The sequence below is a fragment of the Canis lupus genome, chromosome 5 (assembly GCF_048164855.1).
Source record: "Canis lupus baileyi chromosome 5, mCanLup2.hap1, whole genome shotgun sequence".
Classification (NCBI taxonomy): Eukaryota; Metazoa; Chordata; class Mammalia; order Carnivora; family Canidae; genus Canis; species Canis lupus.
Window position 1 is genome coordinate 69,030,774 of NC_132842.1, and position 15,939 is coordinate 69,046,712.

Here is a 15,939-nt window from a genome sequence, read left to right on the forward strand (position 1 = left end):
AGTTCTGACGCGCTAGAATTCTAAGCGTGCCTGGGGCCACATGGTGGGTAGAGGTCGCGGGCTCCCGGGCGGGAACCGAAGGCTGAGGTTCTGCCCGGGGGAGCCCGCCCGAGTGCAGGGCCGAGGACCCGCCCCCCACACCCCCTTACCAAGCCCCGTCCTCCTTCGCGGGGGCCAGAGCCAGGCGCGCTGCTAGGGGGGGTCGCCGGTGACCTCGAAACTTGTGCAACACCCCGAGGAGGAGTGGCAGTTGCGGAGCCGAGGCCCCTGCTGGGAGGAGGCAAGGGGGCCGGGGGCAGGTCAGCACTGGAGCCGGGGGCGCCCGCTCCCGGAGGCTCCCCGAGCCACTCCCCGCACTCGCCTTAAAACGCATTTACACGGCTTCGGCCCATGGGTCTCCCCAGCGAGTGAATCGGATCCTCGGCGCCTCCGCTCGCCCGCTCCCCCCGGCTCGGGCCCCGCGGCCTGCGCCCCGCCCGCCCAGCAGCCACCGACCCCACGCCCCGCCCGCCGCCCGCCGCCCGCTTATATAAGCCCCGCCCCGGCCCCGCCCCTGGTGCCCAGGCCCCGCCCCCTCTGCCCCCTCCGTCGCCCTGGCAACCGGGTGCCGCCATCCCATTGGTCGATTCCGACATAAAGCATTCAGCTCTGCCACCCTTGCTCCGCAAACCTGAGTAAGCTTCAATCCTCGCAGCCGAGCGTGCTCCGCGGCTACCCCACGCTGGGAAACGGCAACTGCAGAGCCGCCACCTCAGAATCCCGAGCGCCTACGCGCTGGGAAGCTTAGGGCCTGGATCTTGGATCTCAGGGAGCGGGCAGGAAGCCACGAGGTTTCCTATTTGCTCCGGGAAACCTTCTCTGACTACCTCCACTCGGGGTGCCTCTCCTCTCCTCTGGTGTCCTGCTCATTCATCCCTCAAAGCCCAGGTCAAATGTCATCTACTTTTCCTCATTATCTCCTCCAGCATCTTCTCTGCTTCCTCCAACTCAAAATCCAGCTAAAATGTCTTCAGAGATGTGACTTTCCCAGCTCAGGGCAATCTCTTCCTTCATCTCACCCTCTGAATCGGGCAAACTCCTACTCACCTTCAAGTAAAATGTCTCCTCCAAAATGCATTCTCTGACTTCCTCAACATAGAGCTTTTTTTTTTTTTTTCTCTTCTGTACCTGACAGACTCCTGCTCACCCCCATGACTTTCCTAGCCTGGAGGGACAATGGAACTCACAGCAGTCATATCTGTGTGGACTCCTCACTCATTGGGCTCTGGTTACCCAGAGCATGAGATACCTGTTGTTGCTTTACACTTCTTGTTTGGTTATACTTCCCAGCTATTTTGTGAACTCCCAAGGGCAGGAACTCAGTGCCTGACTCCTCTGAATGCCCAGTGCCTGGCATGAACAAGAGTGCTGAAGAAGATTCAGTATCTGTGTTACTCAAAAGCTAATTCAAAAGTTCATCTGAGGGGTCCCTGCATGGCTCAGCCCACTGGGTATCTGCTTTCAGCTTGGGTCATGACCCTGGAGTCCTGGGATGGAGTCCAATATACAGATCCCTGCTCAGTGGTCTGCTTCTCCCTCTGCCCCTCCTGCTCCCCATGATCTCTCTCTCTCTCTCAAATAAATAAATAAAATATTTTTAAAAAGTTAATCTGAAACAGTGATCATACAAGAATAGCCAAGACATTCTTTAAAAAAAAAAAAAAGACTTCCTCTACCAGATATCAAAATATTTTATAAAGCTAGTCTTTAAAACATCATGTTGCTGTGCAGGAAGAGACAGCAGTAGAACAGAACAGAGTCTAGAACAGTCTCATGCATATTGGAGAATTTGATATGCAATGGGCAGCATTTCTAATCAGTGGGGTTAGGGATCCCTGGGTGGCGCAGCGGTTTGGCGCCTGCCTTTGGCCCAGGGCGCGATCCTGGAGACCCGGGATCGAATCCCACATCAGGCTCCCGGTGCATGGAGCCTGCTTCTCCCTCTGCCTGTGTCTCTGCCTCTCTCTCTCTCTCTGTGACTATCATAAATAAATAAAAATTAAAAAAAATCAGTCTAATCAGTGGGGTTAAAGGGCTTTTTAGTCTAACACCTGTGTTTATGTTCTCTGCCGGACTGTAGGCTTCTTGAAAGCAAGAGACACTTCTTATCCTGCCTTGTATCTCCCTAGGGCATCCTGTGCAATCTAATCAGAACATGCCTAGCATACATATGATATAGACCACGGGAGTATGGAAGAGCCATTTTCTACTCCTCACTCAGCCTGGCCACATGACCACTGGTTGGGTCATCCTGATTAGACCAAGGTTACTTCTGCCTGGCTTGATTTCCCCTCCATGAACGGAGAGAGTTCAGACTGAATGAATTTTCTAGGCCCTTCTGCCTTGAACCTTCTTGCTTTTATGCATAGGAGCAGCCTTTCAGTCCACTTCACAGGATGGGTCATTTGCAGGTCATGCAGGTCCCTGCTTTGAGAGATTTGTAGTCATTTGCACCATGATATGAACTAGTGACTAAGGTCCTCCTGAGACTAAATATCTACTGATTAGGAGGAGGTAGACCAGCATGACTATGGCAGAAACCTCAAAGAGAGCCCTCAAGAAAAGATGATAGTAAGAGAAGAGGAGGGACACTCTAACAAACTTTGGCTCTGCTTTTTTTTTTTAATATTCTCTGAGCTGGCTGTATTTGGATACCATGGCTAAGTCCCCCTTACTAGCTCTTTTATCACTTGGTACATGGTAAAGCACATGGTGGACACATTTAGTATTTTTATTAAATGAATCAAACAAGGTAAGAAGGAACAAGCCAGAATGCACTCTGTCCATTTTTAATTTGTCAAGGGTTAGTAGTCAGAACAGAAAAGTCTGTAACCTGGGCTGGATACAGATAAGCTGTGGATTTATTTTTTTCCCTACTGGGTATGTGATGTCACTGAATCTCCATGATAACTCTATGTTATAGGGGCTATAACTGTTCCCATTTTACAGATGACGAATCTGAAAATCAGAGAAGTTCTGTAACCTGCCCAGGGTTACATAGCAAGGGAAGCTGGAGCCAGATTTACACCCAACCATCCCAGTTTAGCCTTTATGTGCACCTGCCAACCAGTGCCTGGTCATTTTGGCCCCAGCTCAACAAAAGCCACCCAGTCATCCTGCTGGCATCCAAGCCAGAGGCTGGTGGCCCCTCTTCTGCCAGTCTCTTGTACCACTGTTATCCATGCACAGCTCTCAAAAACATGTGGCTGAAGCAGGACAAAGAGCCTTTGATCTCTGGCCAGGATGGCGTCAGTCAATATCAACCTATTCTTCCTAAATAAAAATGCCTTACGTGTGTAGAGAACTGGAGGGTTTACGAAATACTTTCTGGCTCATCATTTCATTCAGGCTTCCCAATGCCTCATGGGATTGCACATCGGTTCAATTTGGGTTTGGCTGAGGAAAATGAAAGGTCAAAATTCACAAAGTGAGGAACAAACACAGGTTTATCCTTCTATGTCTATAGTATACCGTTGGAGGTGGGCAGTCCACGTCTGGCGTGGAAGCTTCACAAAGTCATCAGGAACCAAGGCTCCTCCCTTCTTTCAATTCTGCAATCCTTAGTTCCTGGGCTTTAGCCTCATGGCCCAACATGGCTGCTGGAGCATTCACAGGGCTAACATTTAATCAGTATGACTTGTTCATGTTCAGTGTCCCCTCTGACTCATCAGTGCCCATCTCCGTGCCAATTGTCGACTATGTTGACTATGTTAAGTACCAGCGCTACACACTGCAGTCACCAGGAGAGCTTGCTCAGGAGGCCATCAGCCATTGCACATTGCTTAATTTCCTAGGGCTGCTGTACCAAAAACTGGGTGGCTTGAAACAAGATACTTATTGTCTCACAGTTCTGGAGGCTAGAAGTCCAAAACCAAGGTGTCGGCGTGCCATGCTCTCTCTGATGGTTCTAGGGGAGAATCTTCCCCTGCTCATATGGCTGTCTTCTCACTGTGTGTCTTCATGTCATCTTCCCTGTGTCCAAATTTCCCCTTTTAATAAGGACTCTAATTATATTGGGCGAGGGCCCACCCTAATGGCCTCATTTTAACTTGATTATCTATATAAAGAGCCTATTTTCTTTTTTTTTTTTTTAAGATTTTATTTATTTAAGAGAAAGAGCAAGAGAGAGAGTACAGGCAGAGGGGTAGGAAAAGGGGAGGGATAGGAAGGGGGGAGGGGCAGAGGGAGATGAGAAGCAGGGAACCCTCAACTGGCAATGACATGATGGGGCTCCATCCCAAGGACACTGGGATCATGGCCTGAACCAAAGGCAGACCGTTAACCCATTGAGCCACCCAGGCACCCCAGTAAAGACCCTATTTTCAAATGAGATCACATTCTGCAGTACTGGGGCTTAGAACTTTCACAGAATTTTGGGGGAGGTGGGGACACAGTTCAATCCATACCACTACTCAACACTTCCTTTCATATCATTGTCTAAAACATTCTCAGCGCCACATAGCAGCAAGGGATGGGAGAAAGCAGAGTCTTTAGTACGGTACATTGTTGCTTTTTCCACCCCAATAAAGTCAAAACACTAAAGAAAAAAGGAAACTGAATATCATACAGAGGCTGGAAATGTTATTTCCCCCTTTTACAGATCAGTATACCAGGTCAGAATGATTATGGGATTTGGACCATAGGAAGAAATGGAAAGAGAAGTAAATAAGCATCGTGGAGCACTGGATGGGCAACAGGCCCTGACCATGCTGAATATTGACAATGACTGCATTTAATCTTTAGACAGCCCTGCAAAATTCCCAGTATTACTCCCATTTTATTTATTTTTAAGATTTTATTTATTTATTTGACAGAGGGAGAGCACAAGTTGGGGGAGGGGCAGAGGGACAAGTAGGCTCCCCACTGAGCAGGGAGTCTGACAGCAGGGAGTCTCAGGAGCCTGAGATCACGATATCAGCCAAAGGCAGATACTTCACCAACTGACCCACCCAGGCTCCCCTATTGGTCCCACTTTACAGATGAAAAAATTGGGGTTAAATCCTGTGTTTAAGGTCACACAGCTAGTGAGTAACAGAGCTGGGACTCAACTTTGATCTGGCAAACTTTATGCCTATGAGATAGAACCTAGGAATGGGGCAGGAAGCCAGAACAAAGAAAGCAAAGACCAAACCAAGAGCAAACAACAGGAGACCCAAGAGAGGCTGGAACTCAGAGTCAGACACAAGATGAACTGGCAGAGGGGTGCCTGTTGGTGAAGTGTCTGTCTTTGACTCAGGTCGTGATCCCAGGGTCCTGGGAGTCACATATGTACCAGGCTCCCTGCTCAGCGGGGAGCCTGCTTCTCCCTCTCCCTCCACCTGCAGCTCCCCCTGTTTGTGTGCATACTCTCTCTCTGTGTCAAATAAATAAATAAAATCTTAAAAAAAAAAAAAGATGAACTGGCAGAAAGGGCATCAACTGCAAACTCCCAGAAGGCATCAGTGAAAGGGAGACTCTGAAGCAACCCGGAGCTGAAAGCAGTCATAGGCATTGTAAGGTCAGAACTGTCTTCAAGTTAAGGATGGAAACGAATAATACCAGCAGCCACCATGGATAGAGCATCTTCTGGGCCCCGGGCACCACATTATGCACTTCGTGGTAATAATAGCTAACATTGCCAGGGTACTTGCCATCTCATGGCCTTGCTGTAAGACGGATGTAACCCCTGACCTCACCGCCACCCTATGTGATGTCTGCTGTTGGTATTATAGGGGAGGCAACACACAGGAGAGGCTAACCTCCTCCAGGTCACACAGTGAGTGTGTGGCACCACTATGCTACATACATTTCTTCCATCCTCACAGCAAGCCTGCCAGGCAGGAATTATTACTCTCATTTCACTGTGGAGGAATCTGAGGCCTAGAGAGGCCAAATGATATTTCTCAACATCACACAGCTGGCAGGTGGCAGTGCCAGGACTCAACCTCAAGGCTGCACAGTGAGGAAATTGGAATGGCATAGCCCAGGGTCATGTGAGAGCAAACCTTGGACCCTGACTCTGGGAACCCAGAATTCTAGTTATTAGTGAGGTGTCTGTGTCCCCTGACACAGAGGCAGGCAGAACCAAGCATTGGTGAGGCATTGAGCAGCGGAAGTTCGAGGATGTTGACTGAATGTAGGACTATTGTGACACCCCTTCCCTACACAGACCAGGTGCTGAGATGCTGAATTTGGTAGTTTGGATCACTTTATGTTTACTTTCACTCTTTTTTCAGGCTGAGCAGAAATGTGAAAAAATAGTAATAGGGTGTGACAGTTAAGGAATTCCCACACCCTCTCCCAAGCCGGACCTGAGTCATTTCTGACAAATGTGATAGGAAAACAATAACAACCAAATACAAACTACTCAGCTGAAAATCCTCCCTTTCTCCAGCTGCCAACCCCGGGAGCCGCACAGGAGGGAATGGAAAAAAAACAGGACCCCTCCCACCTTCTCCAGTGGTTCTCAGATGGGTGTGCAGCAAAATCACCTGGAAGCCTTGTCCAAACAGATGTCTGGGCTTCACCCCAGAGTTTCAGATTCAGTAAGTCTGGGGTAGGCTGGACAATATGCATTTTGGACAAGTTCCCAGGTGATGCTGAGGCTGCTGGCCCAGGAACCACACTTTGAGAACCCCTGCTTCAATGAACTTGAAGCATAGCAGGCAAAGAGGTCAAAGCTGTGTACTCTTGAAAGAGGTATCAGGGTCTTATCATCAGAGGTAGGATGGGGCAAAAACCATCCTGGGCTGAACATTTATCTAGAGCCATACTGTCTCTAGATAACAAGAAAACACATTTCAGGGGTAGATAAGCCTCTATCCATCTCCTGGCTGTGTGACCTTGGCAAACTTACTTATCCTGTGTGAACCCCCCCTTTAGTCATCTATAAAATGGCCACAAGAATACTTACTTCCTAGAACTGGTGTAAGGAATCCATGAGTATTGTAAAAGCTTTTGCCTAGTGCCTGGTACATACCTTCATAAATGCATTCTAAGTAGTACCAACTACTCTTATTACCCTGGGATGCAGGAGGCCAGAGGAGAAAATCCAGAAACGTATCAGAAGGATACTGCTGAGGCAGTGTGGGAGAAGCAGCCCCACAGGGAGGTTTGTCTGCAGACCTGAGCTGAGGGATACCCAGCAGGGGTCAGGGGCTCAGGGAGAGTCAACCTAGTATGAGGCGGTGGGTGGTATAGTTCCATTCCATTCCCCCAAGAAATTGGGACCAGGTCCCATGTGCTGAGCACTGAGTCACGCAAGCCTGACCCAAGCTGGGCATCTTTCTCAATTACTATAGTGGTCATGTTCTCCTCTGGACAACTGCTCATTCACACCCAGGAAAAGTGGGGCCAGGCAAACATGTCTGTATCTCAGGGTTCTCTGCTCCCCTCCCCCTCCGCTGACTAAACATCCCCACATTCTTAGGCCTCCAGTGAACGCACCAGTCAGAGATAGAGAGACTGTGCGCCAGTCAGAGATACGGAGACTGTGCTCGTGTGATAGGTCGTCAGAGCCAGAGTCAACGGTTCCACTCTAGAGGGAGCCAGAGGCTTCTATCCACACTTGGTGTCTGTGAGAGACTCTGGGTCCTTTGGGTAGGCCTCTTCACAGAGGCCACTTAGCAGAGTCCTTAATGACATGGACAGCAGGCCTCCTGCCCTTGAAAGGCACACTGTCACTTCCTCTGCATTCTATTGGCTGTAGTAGGTCATAGAGCTGTCCCAGATTCAATGTGGGATGAGTCTGGTTCGCTGGGACCATCTTGGGAAACTAGCTGCCACAAAAGCCATCCAATCTCTGTTCTGCCCGCTACCCTGACTCTGTCTGAGTCATGCTCATCATCTCTAGCCCAGAGGTCTACAATAATTTTCTAAGTAATCCCCCTGTACTATTCCTTCCTGTCAATTTAGTCCCCACACAGCCCCCAGAGTTATTAAAATGCAAATAATGGCAAAATGCAAATTAAGTCACTCCTTATTTCAAAGGCTGCAAGACTTCCCTGTTGCTAGTGGGGTAAAGTCCCCAATTCCTGACACCACCTGTGAGGCCTCCCATCAGGGACCTGGCTCCAGCCTCCTCTCTGCCCAGTTCCTAGCTCTCCTGCCACCACTTCGCCCACTGTCCTATGGGTCCTCCAACCCACTTCACCCTTTCCTGGGGCCTTGGCCTTTGCTGGTCCCTCTGCCTGGAACATTTTCCCCACCTCTTCACCTGCCCTGCTGCTGCTCATCCTGCAGGTTTCTGTGTAAATGTCCTTTCCTCAGAGAAGCTGTCCCTGACACTTTGAATCAGTCAATACATTTTTTTTTTTTTTTTTTTTGTAGCGAGTAAGAAAAAATTCCACTCACATTGGCTCAAGCCAAAGGCAGAGTTCTTTTTGCCTCATGTATGGAAGCCACTGGAGGGGGAAAGTTCAGATGCAGACTTTGCTTCAGATCTCAGTTCTGCATTCCTCAGGACCTGTTTCTTCCTCAGGTGGACTCTCACAACAGCACCAGCCCTGGACCCCAGGACTGTCTCCTCAGCCCTGTCTCTGATTGGCTGGGCCCGGGTCTAGAGCCACCCCTTTCCCCCAGGTGGGAGATGGGGTCAATAGGGAAAGACAGTGAAAAAAGGGTGGTTCCCCAAAGGAAAAATAGGTCGTCATTATCTAAAGAAGAGGATTGCAGTCCAGGCAGGTAAAAACCACTAATGTATCCCCTTTCTCTCTTTGCTGACACTCTTAAGTGTTCCCTTCACATATTCAGGCACTCTCTGTCTCTTTTTTTTTTCTTTAATAATCAAGTTATTTTTGAGTAATCTCTATACCCAGTGTGAAGCTTGAACACACAACCCTGAGATCAAGAGTCACGTGCTCCACTGACTGAACCAGCTGGGCGCCCCTCAGGCATTCTCTTGCCTTAGGCTCTTCCCACAGGCTGCTCCCTCCGCCTAGAAACTTTTCTTCTTTTTTAAGAATATAAAACCTTGGGGCACCTGGGTGGTTCAGCCGGTTAAGCAGCTGTGTTCGGCTCAGGTCATGATTTCAGGGTCCTGGATCCAGCCCCCTATCTGTCTCCCTACTCAGCAGGGAGTCTGCTTCTCCCTCTCCCTCTGCCCCTTCCCTTGCTTATGCTCTCTTTCTCTCTTAAATAAATAAAATTATATATATACATATATATATAAATTCTTTAAAACAATATTTTATTTTGAAAATTCATACAGAGAATTTCTAAAAAAAAAGTATATACCCTTCACCTAGATTCCCCAAATATTAACATTTTAACACTATTTGTATCATTCTTTTTCTCTGCGTACATGTATATTTATATATGGGTGTATACACAAGCATACTGTGTATCTACTTATATCTAAGTGTCCATATAATTTATTTTTTTCTGAACTATTTGAGAGTAAACGGCAGACATAATTTCCGTCTACCTCTAATATATCAGCTATGTATTTTGCTGGGACTGTGCTTCCTCAAGGTGTCCATATAACTCACTTGGATATGGCACATCTCACCTCTTTCAAGTCTTTGATCAAAAGAAATCTTCTGAGGCATCTGGTGGTTCAGTCAGTTGGGCATCTGCCTTTGGCTCAGGGCATGATCCCAGGGTCCCTAAATTAAATTAAATTTAAAAAGAGGGGGGGGATAAATAAATAAATTAAAAAAGAAAGAAAGAAACCTTCACAAGGAAGCTGACCTGATCCTCCTTGTAAAGATGTCAACCCACCCACCCCTCCATCCCACCACGCACTGTTTTCACTCTCAGGTCTTACCCTCTCTTTACGTTTTCTTCTTTGGCAATAACTTTCACTTTATAGGATACATTGGAATTTATATATTAAGTCTATGTATTTTAAACTTCATAAGGACAAGGAACTTGTGTTCACTGAAATATCTCATGCTCCTAAACCAGTACTTAGCAGATAGCAGATGGTCAATAAATACTTTTTGAATGAATGAATGAATGAATGAATGAATAGGGCAACCTAAGATCAGCACAAATGAGTAACACAGTGCTTTTTAGCAGGCCCTGCCACAAACCAGGCACTGTTCTCGAAGCTGTTCTGTGATGTCCTCTGGTGCTGCCTAGGCTCTCCAGGGGACCATCTGTGATGCTGGTTCACATAGCCCCTAGCCATTACAGGGTTGACCCAAGACAAAATTAGGAGATTTTAATTTTGCCATTGTTACCTTTGACTTCCCTCTCTCTTTCATTCTCCTCCCCCAAAGCCATCCTTTACCCTATTGTGCCTCTACCTCAGGGTGACCATTCCCCTCTGTGTGGCAGAGGCAGAGCACTGCAGTAAAACAGCACCAGGCAGGAGTCCTTGGGAAAGTCACTTTCCTCTCTGGATCCCAGTTTCCTCCTCTGGGATTCCCGTGATCTCTGAGATTCTGGCACTGGAATATCATCAACCAGTCTTTTTATATCATGGCCCAAGTAATCTGGGTTGAGATTGTGGCCTTTTCTCTGACAAAAAAAAAAAAAAAAATGTGAATGGGTTTTTTTCTCACAGGGAATAGATAAGAACAATATTTTCAGGACTGGGGTTGCTGCTTCCCGGCCTTTCAGTTGGGGAACTAGACAAATCTGGATTTAAGTCTAAAGCGGCCACACCTAGTAGCTCTAGGACCCGGGCAGCTGGCTTCAATATGCTGAGTCTCAGTTTTCCCAGCCGTAAAATAGGTTTAGTAATATCTAATATGATGGGAAGAGTAAATTAAAAGATGCACAGAAGGCACTTTGCATATCACCTGATACATAAAAAGTGTTCCAAAAATAGTAGCTGTGATTAGCTTCTAAGCCCTGCGTGGATTCCTGCAGGTACACAGAGCCACAAGGCAGGGGTAGGGGTGGGGGTGAAGGAGCATTTTTGGAGTCTTCTTCCCACAGCAGATGCAGGCTGGGGGCTGTGTGCAGCTGTTTCGGGGTTGCTGCTGTGGGTAGAAGCTGTGGCTATGTTGGGGACACCAGTTCCTGATGTCTGGACAGAGCTCCAGGCCCCTCATCTCCCTGTTCTGGAGACTGAGCCTAGAAATCTGAGTCACAGAAAGTACCTGAAGGTCCCCAGGAAAGCCAGCTGGGCCAAGAGCACTTAGGGGCTGTTTTCCCCACACTTTATTTATTCAAATATTGTATTCATCATTTATAGCTGCAGAACAAATAACGCCCAAAACGTAATGGCTTAAAGCAATAAGTATTTACTATCTCACACAACTTCTGAGAGGCAGAGTCAGGAGGCAGTTTAGCTGGGTGGCCTGGCTGACGGTCTCTCATGAGTTTGTGGTCAAGCAGCGAGCCAAGGCTGCAGACACCGAAGGCTTTACCTGGGACTGAAGGGCCCACGTACCATAAGTTCACTCACATCGCTCTCGGTAGGAGGCTTCAGTGCCTCTGCCACATGCCCTTCTCCATAGGGATGCTCAGCACATGACCTCTTCCAGAACACGCAGAGAGAGAGACTAAGATGGTACAGCAGTGTCTTTTATAACCTAATCTCAGCAGTGACTCACCGTCATTTCTGCCATATTCTATGGGCCACACAGACCCCCCCAATACAATCCAGGGGGCAGGGTTTGCACAAGGGCATGCCCACCGGGATGCAGAGGTCACTGGGGACTATTTTGAATGCTGTCCATGCATATGATGAAATTCACAGATCTTAGGCATACAGTTTTAACAAGGTGTTCAGCTTTAACAAGAAAATATTCTCATGTGACCCACACTACTATCAAAATTTTGAGCATTTTCACCACTTCAGAATATTCTTCATCCTCAGGACACTCTACAGAACATCCATCACCTCCCACCTCTTCCCAGCCGAACACCCCACCCCCCGCACCTCCCCAAGGAACTACTGATCTCACTTCTCTCTATATATAATCTGTAGTCTTACCTGGCCTGGAGCTTTTTAAAAATGGAATCATACAGTCTGTACTCTTTGGTTTTGCAGGATGATTCTGAGATTCATCCATGTTGTTACTTTTTATCATTAGTTGGCCATTCTCACCTTTGTGATTCTTACCTTTGTGCCCTGACACCGGGCAGTTAATACCTCATGTTTCTCCTTCTGCTAGACTGTGACCTGTTCAAGGACAGAGGCTATATGTCACTTATTTCTGGGTCCCCAGAGCTCAGTGCCTGGCAGGCATTAGGCGCTAGGAACTGCCCCATCCTGGAATCTGGAGGTGTAGCATGATGGGAAGTAGGGGGTCACAGGGAGCAGAAGGGCCGGGCAGGCTGGACACTGGCAAGAGACCTGTTCACTGGGGCCAGAAATCTCTCCAGTGCTCACAGGTCCCAGGAGCTCAGAGGGCTCTCCAACCAAAGGTTCCAAGACAGAGAGGGGGTTTCAGTTCAACAAACACAGAGGGCCAGTGAGTCTAGGGCTGTCACCCTCTAGCCACTGAAAAACTCACTGACTGGGGACAGGCCTGAAAAGGAAGTAAAAGTGGATTTTCCTTTTCTTGCTTCTCCTGCCCTTTCACCCAACAGCACACCTAATTACTAGCCCAAATCCTCAGGCAGAGTCCAGCCCCTCCCTCTCACACTGCTCACACTGACCTCACCCTCAGCAGAGCCCTGAGGAGACCAAGGCTAAGGTTCCAATGCCCAGTAGACTTTCTGGAATCCTAGGGCCCTAGAGCATGGACTTAGGGGTCAGGGTACTTAGTCCCTGATCTACTATGCTGGCTACATGACCTTAGTCAGATTACTTCCTGCTCTGCAAAATGAGGTCATCATTCCTAGCTAGTAGATGAGTACAGGACTGACTGGCTGGTAGGGAAAGGGTGGTGGGCATTGATGGGAGAAGGTGCCAGCTGGGACCTTCCTTGTTTATCCAGAAAGGGAAATTAGCACCATAATCCACAGCTGAGAAGAAAAGACATGTACTACTCTACTTTCCAAGTTCAGAGGATAGCCAGCTCCTCTCAGGGCTTAATAGGAAGTGGCACTTGAGCAGAACCAGCACAATTCCAAGGGCTGGAGGTGAGTTGCTGGTAAAAAGCCATGTATCCCTTCTTTCCTGAGGGGCAGACCAATAGGTTCCTCTCCCTGAGGCAGAGCTCTAACTGTATTTTGCAAAGATAGCCATCATATCTCCCATCCCACTTATTCTTCTGCAATGTGACCTCATCACTCATCCATCAAGAGAATCAGTTAAATTCCTTCCCCTGGAATCTGGACTATCCTTGGTGATTCACCTGTAGCAGCAGAACACAGTGGAAATTACTCTGCTTGACTTTGAGGCGAGCTTTGGAAAGCTTACTCTACAGACACTCCTTCTCATGCCCAGCTACTATGCCATGACAAGCCAAGCCACATGGACAGGCCACGTGTCAGCCCTCCAGGTGGCAAAGCTGACAGAACCTTTGAGCCATCTCAGCTAAGGCACCAGCCACCTAAATAAAGCAGCCTCCAGGTGATCCCAGCCCCCAGCCATTTGAGTCTTCTCAGCTAAGGGCACAAACATCCTGGAGCAGTATATTAGTTACCTAATGCTACATAACAAATTATCCAAAAATGTAACAGCTTCAAACAACAAATAGTTATCAGTTTTTGACAGTTAGGAACCCGAGAGCTGCACACCTAGGTGGTTCTGACTCATGGTGTCTCACAAAGTTTCAGTCTTGCTGTTGACCAAGGGCTGTAGTCATCTTAGACTTTCTCTGGGGCCAGAGGATCCACTTCCAAGCTTCCTCACATGGCCATTGGAGAGAGGCCTCAGTTCCTCTCCAGACAAGCCTCTCCATGGATGAGTGTCCTAACAGTATAGCAGCTGGCTTCTCCCCAAATGACCCAAAAGACATAGAGGCAGAAACCACAGTATCTTTTATAACCTAAACTCAAAAGTGATGTACTTTTACTTCTGCCATATTCGATTGACCACACAGACCCAGCTTGATACAAAGTGGGAGCAGACTGGAACACAAGGGGATGAGCACTGGGAGGCATCTTGGAGGCTGCCTACCACAAGCAGAGTCCAGCCATCCCCCCTGCATCCTGTCAAATTCCTGACCCACAGAACCCATGAGGGTGGTAAAATTCATGGTAGTTCATGCCACAAAGTTTGAAGTGGTCTATTACACAGCCCTAGACAAGTGGAGCAGAGCCAAAAGAATCATTCATCAAGCTTGGGGGTGCCACTAGAGGGGATTGGCCTCGCATTCCCATGGGTGTCAGCTGAGCCACTGCACTTCTGACCTGCCCCAGTGCTAAGTGAAGTAGTGCAAAGGGCATCAGAGAGAGAAGATCAAGGGTGTGACTGGATGGCCAGCAGACAAGAAGAAGAAAGAGAAGAAGAAAGACTCTGCCAATGTCCACAGGCCCCGGGATTAGGGCTGCAGAGGGTAGATGTGATGGGGGCAGCAGACTTGCTGGGGGTAAAGAGGCAAGCCCAAGGCTGAGGGCAGAGGACAGCTCTTTGGCAGGAAGTCCTTTCCCAACATGGCCTGTGAGGTGCCCAGCCCCACACTCTGTGTCTATAGACAATGCGCCGAGTGGCTGTGACGACAGGAACTCAGCCATGTTACAAGCAGTGAAGAAGGGGCCAGCCAAGAGCCTTCAGGGGACACCTAAGGACGCAGGTCCTGGTTTCCTTCTGTTCCTCCCCATCAGAGGGCAGGGAGGAGAGGGCAGACAGTGTCCACCTCCCTTCCCACTACGAGTCCTACCTACTGGGACTTGGAGTCCAGGATGAGATTAACATTTGAAAATAGAAAGACAAAAAAAATGATAAAGAAAGGAAGAAGGAGTGAGAAAGAAGGAGGATGAGGAAGAGGAGGAGGAAGAGGGGGGAGGGAGGAGGAAAGGGGGGAGGGAGGAATTGGAAAGACCAAGTTAATGCCCAAGAGACTGCATTTATAGCTACAAATGACTGAAAGCTTGGAACCAGCCGGAGGACCAGTTGGTAGTAGTTATTTCTCTAAAGAAAAGTATATATTTGATATTTTCATATATATATATATATTTTTTTTTTAAGATTTTATTTATTTGTCAGAGAGAGTGAGAGAGAGAGCACAAGCAGGGGGGAATGGCTGGCAGAGGGAGAAGCAGGGTCCCCACTGAGTAGGGAGCCCAAAGTGGGACTCTATCCCAGGACCCTAGGATCATGACCCGAGCCTAAGACAGACACTTGACCAGCTGAGCCCCCAGGCACCCCTGATATTTACCTTTAAATATTGATATTCCTCAGTCAAGGTAGTTCCAGAAGCCATTATTATTACTCCTATTGTCCTTGGCTCCTGCTCTCACCTCGCACATTCTCTCCCTCATAAACACTCATTACACGCTGGTCACAGTACTGTGGTAAGTATAGTAAATGAGAAGTATAGTCAGTTGGTCACCAAGTCCTGGTCCATTCAATCTCCACCTCTCTCATAAGCCTCTGTTCACTTCCTCCACCCCAGATGTCTCTGCCTCGGTTCAGGCCTCAGTAGCTCTCATTTGGATCATTTCCTTGGCTCTGATCTCTTACCATCCACTCCTTCTTCCACCCTTTCCAGGAGAGATCCTTCCAAAAGGCAAATAGGACCGTCACTCCCTGTGGAAGCCAGCTGGTTGCTTCCCAGCATTCCTCCTTCTTATAGTAATGGAGCGTCTGCCTTTTAGCTAAACACTTATCTGCCCAGAATAGAAACTACATTTCCCAGCACCCTGTCCATTAGCAGTGGCCCTGCGACTGAATTCTGGGTAGTGCAATGGGAATGAAAGTGATGTGGGAAAGCTCTAGGTTATGCCTTTAAAGGGAAGGGTATGTCTTCCGCATCCCTCATACTTCTCCTTGCTGGCTGAAATGCAGAAGTGATGGTGGGAGCTGGAGCTGCCCTCCTGGACCACAAGAAGGAAGCTGCATGTTGAAGATGCCAAAGCAACAAACCAGAAGTAACCAGGGTCCCACATGATTGTGGAGTCATCATGCCCACT

The 15,939-nt window shown here is 48.3% G+C and overlaps 1 protein-coding gene and 1 long non-coding RNA gene across 8 annotated transcripts in view; both read right to left on the bottom strand.

The window, feature by feature from the left end:
- Positions 1-498, bottom strand: part of AZIN2 (antizyme inhibitor 2) — a 36,967-nt gene extending 36,469 nt beyond the window's left edge. For 3 of the 6 annotated variants that reach the window (XM_072827178.1, XM_072827179.1, XM_072827173.1), the window contains exons 1-2: positions 362-491; positions 150-270 (exon numbers count right to left, since the gene is read on the bottom strand). The gene's annotated coding sequence lies outside the window, so the exon portion shown is untranslated. The other 3 variants (XM_072827175.1, XM_072827176.1, XM_072827174.1) reach the window with 3 other exon arrangements.
- Positions 499-2,924: 2,426 nt separating this feature from the next.
- LOC140633038 (uncharacterized) lies at positions 2,925-15,672 on the bottom strand. Of its 2 annotated transcripts, none has more exons than XR_012030680.1 (4): positions 15,491-15,672; positions 10,269-10,482; positions 9,527-9,623; positions 2,925-3,435 (listed from the first exon to the last, which is right to left on the bottom strand). It is a non-coding gene; the product is annotated as an uncharacterized lncRNA (long non-coding RNA). The 2 variants fall into 2 exon arrangements; XR_012030681.1 differs by lacking the exon at positions 15,491-15,672 and adding an exon at positions 12,038-12,568.
- Positions 15,673-15,939: the final 267 nt, after the last annotated feature.